This window comes from Procambarus clarkii, chromosome 5, assembly GCF_040958095.1.
Source record: "Procambarus clarkii isolate CNS0578487 chromosome 5, FALCON_Pclarkii_2.0, whole genome shotgun sequence".
Lineage (NCBI taxonomy): Eukaryota > Metazoa > Arthropoda > Malacostraca > Decapoda > Cambaridae > Procambarus > Procambarus clarkii.
Window position 1 is genome coordinate 5,228,882 of NC_091154.1, and position 12,407 is coordinate 5,241,288.

At 51.2% G+C, this 12,407-nt stretch overlaps 1 long non-coding RNA gene across 1 annotated transcript in view; it reads left to right on the forward strand.

Moving 5' to 3' along the window:
• The window catches only part of LOC138372947 (uncharacterized), a 312,699-nt gene that overhangs the window by 279,726 nt on the left and 20,566 nt on the right, over positions 1-12,407 (forward strand). The gene's annotated exons all lie outside the window — the stretch shown is intronic.

The following is a 12,407-nucleotide window of genomic DNA, read 5'->3' on the forward strand; positions in this document are numbered from 1 at the left end:
GGTGTTTGTTCATCCTCGGTACCCTGGGGTGTTTGTTCATCCTCGGTACCCTGGGGTGTTTGTTCATCCTCGGTACCCTGGGGTGTTTGTTCATCCTCCGTACACTGGGGTGTTTGTTCATCCTCCGTACACTGGGGTGTTTGTTCATCCTCCGTACACTGGGGTGTTTGTTCATCCTCCGTACACTGGGGTGTTTGTTCATCCTCCGTACACTGGGGTGTTTGTTCATCCTCCGTACACTGGGGTGTTTGTTCATCCTCCGTACACTGGGGTGTTTGTTCATCCTCCGTACACTGGGGTGTTTGTTCATCCTCCGTACACTGGGGTGTTTGTTCATCCTCCGTACACTGGGGTGTTTGTTCATCCTCCGTACACTGGGGTGTTTGTTCATCCTCCGTACACTGGGGTGTTTGTTCATCCTCCGTACACTGGGGTGTTTGTTCATCCTCCGTACCCTGGGGTGTTTGTTCATCCTCGGTACCCTGTGGTTAATACCTGGTTGATACCTGGTTGATGGGGTTCTGGGAGTTCTTCTACTCCCCAAGCCCGGCCCGAGGCCAGGCTCGACTTGTGAGAGTTTGTTCATCCTCCGTACACTGGGGTGTTTGTTCATCCTCCGTACACTGGGGTGTTTGTTGACCCTCGGTACCCTGGGGTGTTTGTTGACCCTCGGTACCCTGGGGTGTTTGTTGACCCTCGGTACCCTGGGGTGTTTGTTCACCCTCGGTATCCTGGGGTGTTTGTTGACCCTCGGTACCCTGGGGTGTTTGTTGACCCTCGGTACCCTGGGGTGTTTGTTGACCCTCGGTACCCTGGGGTGTTTGTTGACCCTCGGTACCCTGGGGTGTTTGTTGACCCTCGGTACCCTGGGGTGTTTGTTGACCCTCGGTACCCTGGGGTGTTTGTTGACCCTCGGTACCCTGGGGTCTTCACCCTCGGTACCCTGGGGTGTTTGTTGACCCTCGGTACCCTGGGGTGTTTGTTGACCCTCGGTACCCTGGGGTGTTTGTTGACCCTCGGTACCCTGGGGTGTTTGTTGACCCTCGGTACCCTGGGGTCTTCACCCTCGGTACCCTGGGGTCTTCACCCTCGGTACCCTGGGGTGTTTGTTGACCCTCGGTACCCTGGGGTGTTTGTTGACCCTAGGTACCCTGGGGTGTTTGTTCACCCTCGGTACCCTGAGGGTATTTCCTTGCCCCAGTACCCTGAGGTGTTGTATACCAGTGCTTACTTATCAGTGAACATGGGGTCGTGTGATCTAACTGTTTATGCCCTACAACCTGGCTGTTTATGCCCCTACAACCTGGCTGTTTATGCCCCTACAACCTGGCTGTTTATGCCCCTACAACCTGGCTGTTTATGCCCTACAACCTGGCTGTTTATGCCCTACAACCTGGCTGTTTATGCCCTACAACCTAGCTGTTTATGCCCTACAACCTAGCTGTTTATGCCCTACAACCTGGCTGTTTATGCCCTACAACCTGGCTGTTTATGCCATACAACCTAGCTGTTTATGCCCTACAACCTAGCTGTTTATGCCCTACAACCTGGCTGTTTATGCCCTACAACCTGGCTGTTTATGCCCTACAACCTGGCTGTTTATGCCCTACAACCTGACTGTTTATGCCCTACAACCTGGCTGTTTATGCCCTACAACCTGGCTGTTTATGCCCTACAACCTGGCTGTTTATGCCCTACAACCTGGCTGTTTATGCCCTACAACCTGACTGTTTATGCCCTACAACCTGGCTGTTTATGCCCTACAACCTGACTGTTTATGCCCTACAACCTGGCTGTTTATGCCTGATGTGCAAGTTAACTTGCTTAACATTAATATTTTCTTCATATTTTTCTTTAAAGTTGTGAATGGAAGTGGCCTGAACCTCTTCCTTCAGTTCACTCCTCTTGCTGACCTCCCATATAGAGAGGAGAAGAGTATGTCCGTGCATCTTGCACGGCCGGCTTCCATTGATATACATTTTTCTTACCTGTTATTAATTTTAAATAGGCTTGCTTGGTCCATTCTGTCTAGTCCCTTTCAAAATCTTGTATGTAGTTATCATATCCCCTCAATTTTTATTTGTCTCTCAGGTGTGAGGGTAAATTCCCTCAATCTGTTCTCATAGCTGTGTCCTCTCAATTCTAATACAGTACTGATCTAGTTGCAAACCTCTGAACTTTCTCATGTTTGTGTTTATGCTTTACAAGGTGTAGGGGTTCCATGCTGGAACTGCATACTCAGGTAATAGTCTCACACAGGCAGTGTATATGAACTTGTAAATCTCCTTGTTTAGATTCTTAAATGATGTTCTTATGTTTGCTAACATCCTATGTGCTATACACAGAGAAATCACATTATCACGATATATCAATGAATAAATCGACAGGAACCGTGATGAGGATTGGAACCCGTGCACCGGGTGTTCCCAGGTGCCCGCCCTAGTGGACTCTACCGTGTGGTGGCACAGTGGACTAGAGCGAACCCTTGCACCGGGTGTTCCCAGGTGCCCGCCCTAGTGGACTGTACCGTGTGGTGGCACAGTGGACTAGAGCGAACCCTTGCACCGGGTGTTCCCAGGTGCCCGCCCTAGTGGACTGTACCGTGTGGTGGCACAGTGGACTAGAGCGAACCCTTGCACCGGGTGTTCCCAGGTGCACACCCTAGTGGACTGTACCGTGTGGTGGCACAGTGGACTAGAGCGAACCCTTGCACCGGGTGTTCCCAGGTGCACACCCTAGTGGACTGTACCGTGTGGTGGCACAGTGGACTAGAGCGAACCCTTGCACCGGGTGTTCCCAGGTGCACACCCTAGTGGACCTTACCGTGTGGTGGCACAGTGGACTAGAGCGAACCCTTGCACCGGGTGTTCCCAGGTGCACACCCTAGTGGACTGTACCGTGTGGTGGCACAGTGGACTAGAGCGAACCCTTGCACCGGGTGTTCCCAGGTGCCCGCCCTAGTGGACTGTACCGTGTGGTGGCACAGTGGACTAGAGCGAACCCTTGCACCGGGTGTTCCCAGGTGCACACCCTAGTGGACTGTACCGTGTGGTGGCACAGTGGACTAGAGCGAACCCTTGCACCGGGTGTTCCCAGGTGCACACCCTAGTGGACTGTACCGTGTGATGGCACAGTGGACTAGAGCGAACCCTTGCACCGGGTGTTCCCAGGTGCACACCCTAGTGGACCTTACCGTGTGGTGGCACAGTGGACTAGAGCGAACCCTTGCACCGGGTGTTCCCAGGTGCACACCCTAGTGGACTGTACCGTGTGGTGGCACAGTGGACTAGAGCGAACCCTTGCACCGGGTGTTCCCAGGTGCACACCCTAGTGGACTGTACCGTGTGGTGGCACAGTGGACTAGAGCGAACCCTTGCACCGGGTGTTCCCAGGTGCACACCCTAGTGGACTGTACCGTGTGGTGGCACAGTGGACTAGAGCGAACCCTTGCACCGGGTGTTCCCAGGTGCACACTCTAGTGGACTGTACCGTGTGGTGGCACAGTGGACTAGAGCGAACCCGTGCACCGGGTGTTCCCAGGTGCCTGCCCTAGTGGACTGTACCGTGTGGTGGCACAGTGGACTAGAGCGAACCCGTGCACCGGGTGTTCCCAGGTGCACACCCTAGTGGACTGTACCGTGTGGTGGCACAGTGGACTAGAGCGTGCTTCTGGCAAGACCCAGTGCACAGGTTCCAACCCTCAGGACGGCTCCTGTGGATTTGTTCTCCCACGTGCCGCTGATGTCATCCTCGTAACATGAGTCTGGTGGTAACAATGGGATTGTGTCTACACCCAGGTCTTTTTCTCACTGTTTCTTGTAATTACATTCCCCTTAGGTTGTAGTTAAATACACATTCCTATCTCCTTCACCCATTTCATTATATTTATTTGGATTGAATTTCCGCAGCCATCCATCTTTCTGTTCTTCAAGTTTGTTAAGGTCTCTTGCAGTGCCTCAGAGTCCTCGTTAGTTCTTACTCTCAACATTAACTTGGCATCAGCAAACATTGACATGTACGAGTCCACACTCTCCAAGAAGTCTTTTTCATATATTAGAAAGAGCTACGACAGAGCCCTGTGGAACACCATTTTCCACTCCTCTCCTAACCTTTCCCTCTTTATAGAACATCACATTTTGAGGTGTAATTTACCTAGGGCCGAAAAATCAGGGTTTAATGTAATGAATCGCCATTTTCTGGAGGAGACCCGGAGGCTCCCTGGAGTTATCCAGGCTGATATGAATATATTAGACCCTGGCATCAGTCAGAGCGATTGGAGTTCTTAGGCCTACTGGGGGATCACGAACCAGAACCTGGCCCCCCCATCAGAGAGGCATGAGGAGCAATGGCCTATAGAAACCCCCCATATGGTTAGAAGCATTCTATGTCTGCTATCGACCGGGTCAGGCACCCAGAGAGTTAGGTGCCCCAAAACAAACCCTCTGGTTAAAAGATTGCTACTGATAGCTGAACTGTTGGACAGAACTCCCCTTAAACGAAAAACAAGCAAACAAGCATGACATCACAACCGTCAACGCACCGCTGTCTGCGCAGTTCCCCCCCCCTCCCTCTGGGAGGGGGAAGGGGGAGCCCCAGACCCCCCACGCCAGCTACCCACACCGTTAGTTCTGAGGCCGGATGTCAAAGACCACGTAAAAACCGCCGACCGCAGGGAGGGAGGGTTGCCGGGACGCCTCCAGGTATCACCCAGAAAAAGGGTGTTTCATTACATTCAACACTGGTTTTCTGGGGGGGAAGCCCATTCAGCTCCCCAGAGCTACTTAACCAAAGATAAAACAAGAAGGACTTACCGGGGAGGCGGTCGCCACTCGCTCCTCAACTGGAAGTCGAGACAACTGGCTGCAACTGCCGACCCAATGCAACACACGCCCGACAAGGGCCATTAACATTAACAAGGTAGTGAGCGGCCAGGACCATGTTCGACCTCCAAAAACCTAGTGCCAAAATGTCAGCCCAAGACATGTTACTAAAGACGGCAGCCAACACAGCAAAGTTACGAACGTCATGGGCACGAGGATAGACCACAGGTTGGCTGGACCGAAAAATCCTGCGGACGACCTGGGAGACCCGAACCCTGGAACAGGGAAGAAGGGAAACCGAGTCAACCCAACGCACGTTTCCGGCCACCGAGGCCGTGGTGCACTGGTAACAGCTAAGAGCCGCGACCGGACACAACACATGATGCACCTCCAGCTGAACCAATCAAGTAACAATAACCCAAAGACCGCTCCGGAAAGCAGTAGTCTCATTCTTCACCAGAAAAGTAGGAGACGGCTACTGACGAACAAACCTACCATCTGGACCAATAGTGCAGAAACCTCTGCACCAGAGGAGAGCATAAAGCTCCTCCACCCGACTCCCAGAGGCCAATGCCAACAGGAAGAGAGCCTTTTCACGACAATTCTGAACTGAAGGGGCCACAACAATCCGAGGAGAAGAGAGAAATAAAAGCACCCGGTCCAACGACCAGAATGGCTCAGGCGGCGCATGAGGGGGGGGGGCGTGGTGTGACGTTTGCTTGTTTGCTTGGAAATTGAGGGAGTTCTGCCTCTCTGGTTTTCAGTTGCAATTTTCTTTCCATGTGGGGTTTGTCTTGTTATGATTACCTTTCTGGGTGCCTATCTTAAGATGATTTCGGGGCTTAGCGTCCCCGCGGCCCAGTCCTTGACCAGACCTCCTTTTTGTTACCCCCCCTCTTCCCCTAGGAAGCAGCTGTCTAACTCCCAGGTATCTACTTACTGCTAGGTAACAGGGGCATCAGGGTGAAAGAAACATTTTGCTCATTTGTCTCCGCCTCCACCGGGGATCGAACCCCGAACCTCAGGACTACGAATCCGAAGCGCTGTCCACTCAGCTGTTAGGCGCCCTAACCCCAGTTGATGGCAGATAAGGAAAAAACCCTGACCACAGGAGTTCTTCAGAGCCATTGCTCCCTGTGCCTCTGTGGGGGGGGGGGGAGGGGGGGCAGGTTCTACCTCATGGTCTCTGTTAGGCTGAACTCCATTGACTAAAGTCCGGGTCTAATGTATTGCATATTAGCCCTGAGCTCCAGGGAGCCACCAGGGCTCACCCAGAAAATGGCGTTTCATTACATTCAACTCTGCTTTTTTTTTGTGACCATAGAATTCAAGCAGGGTTTGTTAACTACAGTGATAGCTGTGTATATTGGGACATTTCCCCTGTGCACTGAAAATCAAGTATTCTCAACAATTTTATCTTTGTAAAATGATAATTTCCCTTCCCTGAACAAGTACATGTAAAAAAAAACAGCGTTGAATGTAATGAAAAGCCAATATCTGCGTGAGACCCAAAGGCTCCCCGGAGCTATCCAGGCTGATATGCTAATGTCAGACTTTGTTATCAGTCATGTGTATGGAGTTCTGTGGGCTTACCGGGGACTACGAGCCAGAACCTGGCCCCCTCAGAGAGGCACAAGGAGCAGTAGCCTATAGAAACCGCTGTGTGGTTGGAAGCATTCTATGTCTGCTATCGACCAGGTCAGGCACCCAGAAAGGTAAGCATCCCAAAAACAAACCCCCCTTTTCTGGTCAAGAAATTGCTACTAAGAGCTGAACTAGTGGACAAAACTCCCCAGACAAAAAACGAGCTAATGAGCATGATGTCACCACTTTGCCGCATCGCTGTTTGAGCGGCTCCCTCTTCCCCGGGAGAAAGGGGGAGCTGCAACCCCCCTTCGGAAAAGCAGTCGTGTCAGTCTTTGCCAGAAAAGAAGGAGATGGCTGCAAGCAAACAAACCGAACACGAGGACAAAAAAACAAATCTCTGCGCTGGAGGAGAGCATGAAGCATCCTGACCCGACCCCCAGAGGCCAATGCCAACAAGAAAAGAGCCTCAGAAAACAATCCAGAACTGAAGGGGCCACAACAAACAGAGGAGCAAAGAAGAGAGCACCCAATCCAAGAACCAGGACGGCTCAAGTTGTGCAAGAGCAGGCTGGAGGTGAACCACGCCAGAGACACCAACAGATGGTGAGAAACTTGAGGCAGAACCGAACCAGCCCCGCCATGGACCAACCGAGCATGGGAAGAGGCGGAGCCGCGGGAAAACCTCGGGTGCGAACACCGAGCAAGCAGAGCCGGAAACCCAAGCCAGCAAAGAACCAGATGCAACGTCTGCATTACAGAAAACTTCCCAATGCTAGCGAGTTCAACAGGTGACACTGAGGTTCCGACGCGAGACTTGTGAGAAATGACACCGTGAGATCTGGAAACGTGCCAACTGGCAGGGTAAGCCAGGAACCCAACTCGGCAAGCTGGGAAAGAACCACCCCGGGCGAGCAGACACGCCCCGTCCAGGAGAAACCTCCACCGGGACCCCTGAAGGACCAACAAGTCCGACAATGAATGATAACCAGAAGCCGCCAGCAGAAAAACGCTGAACTGCAGACGCCGCAAATAGCAAGGACAAAATCGTGACAAAAACAAAGAGCCAGGGCCCAGGCCGAGGCTCACGAGGAAGCGAGCACCTCGAGCCAAAACACAAATGGAAAAACAGGGACACCACAACCCGCAGGAGCAGCGAACGCAGCTCCAATGGGACAGAACGGAGCACGCGAAGCCGAGGAAGGTATGAGGAGAATTAAGCAGGACGTGAACAGCATGAAACAAAAATGCACCGCCCGAAAGTGAACACAAAAAAAAAAGGCTGGACCCAGGGCCTGAAACCTAACACCTCCCAGCCCAACAAAAAGAAACAGCAGGGGCAGGAGAGGAGGAACGGAAGCTACATCTACCTGCATACAGGGCAACCCAGAAGCTGGAGTGCCAAACAAGGAGAAGATAAAAAGGGGCGGTGCAAAAACAGGAAACGAAACATGGACAAAGTCCAACATGGCATGAACATTAGTAGAGCCAAGAAGCACATACTAAAACCCACAATGTGTAGTAGAGAATGAGGAAAAACACAAGAAAAAGACCAGAAAGACAGCCCAAGCACCAGCAGCTAGGGACAAGAATGTAGAAGCAATATGAGGAACGAAGAAGACAGGCAGCAATCGGGAACGAATGGACATGACCTACTACACACAGAGAATCCAAGGTACTGTATATGGAAGGACTCAGCCAGGCACTGCACGATGGTCAAGGAATAAGTGTCATGAGGCAAGAAAAAACCCAGACACATAAAGACTAAAGAAAGATCCCGAAAGACCGGGCCGTGCCCCACTGTGTAACGAATAACACTAACGGACAAGGAAGGTCACGGGAAGAAGCACGCAATAGGCCAAACAAAACGCCACAAACTCCAACACTCATCCAAAATCCACAAAGCAGCGCCTGGCCGAAGGAGACACCAGATCGCATAAGCTCACCTACAGAGCGTAGGCACCATCGAATCACGACCCATCGTAGCCGAGAATATTCCGGGAGCATCGCTAGTGGAATAAGGCCGAGTCGCATATGCAGGAGAATAGTAGTGTAGAGGCGGATGCAGCGCCACACACCCGTATGCAGAGAAAAGAACTAGGCATCCTCCCAATATTTGTAATCCAGAATACCCCCAGTATCTATGAGGCGCATGCGCAGGACGCATCAGGTCCAAACCGCACAACCCGCCCGGCGGAGAGGGCGCCAAATAGGAGTATTTAAGGAATATTATCAATGCCGAGACAGAGCACGGAGAGAAGATATAATTACAAAAGAATGAGATAGAACCAAAAACCAAGAAGAAGCACAGAAGAGGACCAACGAGTCCTAGAAAGGACAGGAGGTAAGCCTCACCGGAAGACGACAGACGTTCCAATAATATGGGAAGAATCGAAGACATCCCCGAACCTTCGAGATCCTACAGAAGCAGGCACAAAATCATGAAGGCTCATAAAGGCACAGTCGCACCTGAGACCAAAGGTCATGCAGGACCCCAGTACGAGGGGAACACAACCTCGACATGACAGAGAATTAATGTCCCAGAGAAGAAGGGTGAGAAAATGGAGAAGAGTACCGGCAGGACGAAACCGACGGACCCAAAGGGACGAGGAACAGAACCCGAGGAGGGGCCGATGCCCAACAAACTCGTATGCAGAGTGGGGAAAGGGAAACCCCATTTCCCGTAACCGCAAGCCCCGCTCAAGAGGGTAGAAAACCCCCAGCAGGGTCCAACAGTGCCCAAAGCCCCAAGTCAGCCCCTCCCCAGCCCTGGGAACCAACCCCCACTGCAGGACCCCGGGGCTGAGCCATCCCCTCAAAGCTCCAGCCTCACAAGAAAAAGCCGGGGCAGCCGGAGAAACACTAAGGAAGGGAGGCCACTGACAGACACATACGTCACGGCTGGAGGAACAGGCTCGAATATCTCTGTTGCTACCCTGGAAGGGGCAATCTCTGAGACTGCCCGAGTCTCAAGATCACCGAAACCCAGCCCCGACCCCGAAATCCACAGACGGTGCGGATCCGGATGCAGGGAGGAAGGGCGAAGGGACCAGACTAAACCACAACACAGGAAAGACAAGGGGGCACGGACGGAAACAAAACCGAAGCAAGCAACACCCCCAAGCCCGGGTCACAACTACCGAAACGGGCCAGCCTCGGGACTCCAGGGAGCAAACAACCTAGCGCGTTGCAACTACCTGAACCCAACTTGCAATGCTTGTGCTTCCTGCACCTGCATAGTTAGCATAGGACCGGGTAACAGAGTCACAAACAAGCAACAAAACTCGCAGGACTCCGGGTTGAAGGTGTCACCGACCCAGCAGGCAGCGTGACGGAGGCAAAACAGTGAGAGTCACCCTGAGACAAGGGGACAGAGCAACCCTCAAACTCGCACAAAGAGCAAGGGGGACTCAGGGGTCACATCCATCGGACCCACCCCCCCCCCCCCCCATGGGGTTTCCCAGGGTCTTGAGATGGAACTCACACTCAGGGAAGCTCAGGCAGGGTACTACTAACCAGCGCCCAAGTCTACCAAACAACTTTCTAAGAACTGAATCCCCGGAATTTATACACTGACGGGGACCTAGCAGGGGGTACCACCTGAATAGAGAAGATTACTCAGGGCACAGGGGGCAATAACCAAGGTAGACCCCCTACCAGGCAGGAAAAGAAAAAGAAAAAGAAAATCCTGCAAGAGGACAGCGTACCAAGGTGGAACAGAGCCAGCCGCCATGATTGGTGAAAAGAAGCTGCACAGTACCCTGCACCCCTACCAGTGCAAGCTGCCTCCTACCCTAAGGCGAACAAGGGAGTCAGAACACCCTAGCACACAAAGGGCAGTCGAAAACCGTGCAGTAAACGGTCAACCAGAGGCAGAACCCCTGGAACCTATGGAAGGTGGCCCCAAGCCCCAAAGGCAGTACTTACCGGGCACCTAGGGAAGGGAACCCTAGGCGCATGCAGCCCGAGTACTGAAGAATCACTCCTGGCTCGCACACCCCGAAGAAGACAGCCACCACACCAAAAGGCATAGAGCTGAGACCAAGTCTGGAGCCAGAGCACACGCGACCTCTGCCTAGCGCATCAGCCTCAGAACTGGGGTCGTGAGTAGCCAGCGCGAAGAGTCTGGGGCTCCCCCTTTTCCCTCCCAGGAAGGGGGGAAGCTACACAGACGGCGGCGCAGCAACGTTGTGACATCATGCTCGTTAGCTCGTTTTTGTTTGGGAAGTTCTGCCCACTAGTTCAGCTCTTAGTAGCAATTTCTTAACCAGAATAAGGGTTTGTTTTGGGATGCTTACCTTTCTGGGTGCCTGACCTGGACAATGGCAGACTAGAATGCTTCCAACCACACAAGGGTTTCTATAGGCCATTGCTCTTCGTGCTTCTCTGAGGGGGCCCAGGTTCTGGCTCGTGGTCCCCCGGTAGGCCTAAAGAATTCCATACACATGACTGATGCCAAAGTCTGACATTACCATATCAGCCTGGATAGCTCCGGGGAGCTGACGGGGCTCCTCCCAGAAAAGCTAATAAATTCCACTTGTGTACTTTGGCTGTGGGATGTGGAGAAAGGGGCGTGTTTGCTGTCGCGCGGGCCATTCAAGCACTGCGAGTTGCCACAAATATATTTTAAATTGTTTGTTCTATGTATTTCAAATGCAGTTTAATTTTTTTTGTCGTATGCAATGCATATTTGTGTCCTTTCCAAGTTGTATGCAGTAGACCATTTATAATGTTCCATGGAACTGTGACACATGTGTCAGTAATGTGTCCACAATAAATATTTGTTGTGTAAGTCTCTAAATTCAAAAAATTACAATATGTACAGTTTCACACACTATTTACACAGTAACACTGTATTACACACTCAGTACTTCGGAAGTGTGTGATAACCAACGAAACAGTTCATGGTACACAGCGCGACTTTGCTCTCAAGGCACCAGGTAAAAATCGATTTTCGCTTCCTGTTTTTTTGTTGTGTGTGTTTGCAAATAGCACACTCACGTACACCCTTGGCTTTAGGTCTTGTAGGTGGTATGTAGCCAAGCGTGTGAAGTGTAAGGTAGTCTTGAAAAGATTGCTTTGTAAGGTATTCTGGAAGAGATTCAGCCATTCTGGAAGAGATTCAGCCATTCTGGAAGAGATTCAGCCATTCTGGAAGAGATTCAGCCATTCTGGAAGAGATTCAGGTATTCTGGAAGAGATTAAGATATTCTTGACAAGATCTATGAAAAACACCGCCATGGAAGCCACTAACAATGTTCATCTATGCTACTTTTATCAAATGCATCATCACTGAACCCAAAAAATGATTCATCTATGTATCATTTATAAAATAAAAGGAGATAACACGGGTGAGCATGGGTGGCACTCAGCTACAACTGGATATGCTCGCTGTATCATCCTCATATCGTTGCTGTACAGTATCATTTGCATCCGACCTTTGTGTTAGGTCCTTATTGTGTCTAGCTTTATTAATACTGTATCATGACCCTTATGTTCTTCAAACAACAAAGTCTGAATTTCACTGACGGAGAGCGATCTTTCGACACTGCATCCGACAGGTGTTCGGGGGCCGGGGGTGAATGTGCCACCCTTTGTTGCTCATTCAGAACTGATCCTGCCAGCAGCCCTAGGGAGATCTAGAATTTTTTTTTAACATGGCTGCCTCTCACTGAAGGTCCCAGGAGTCCATTTCGTACCCAACCTACCGCGCTCGCATTTCGACTGTGTACAAAAATAATCAAAAAGGGTTTTCTTGGTTGGCGCAGTAAGGGACAAACAAGATTTCTTGGCCGACGCAGTGCAGTTTTTAAACCTGATTTTCCCATTGAAGCTGTGGTGTGCCTCTATCATAAAAAGCACTTGGTAATTTATTCAGATTGAGAAATATCCAAATTAACACTAAAATTAATTTATACAAAGCCCTTCATTTATACATTTGCCCCCTATTAACTTATGGTCTACTTGCATTTCTGTGAGGAAATGGTCCCAAGAGCTATCGGG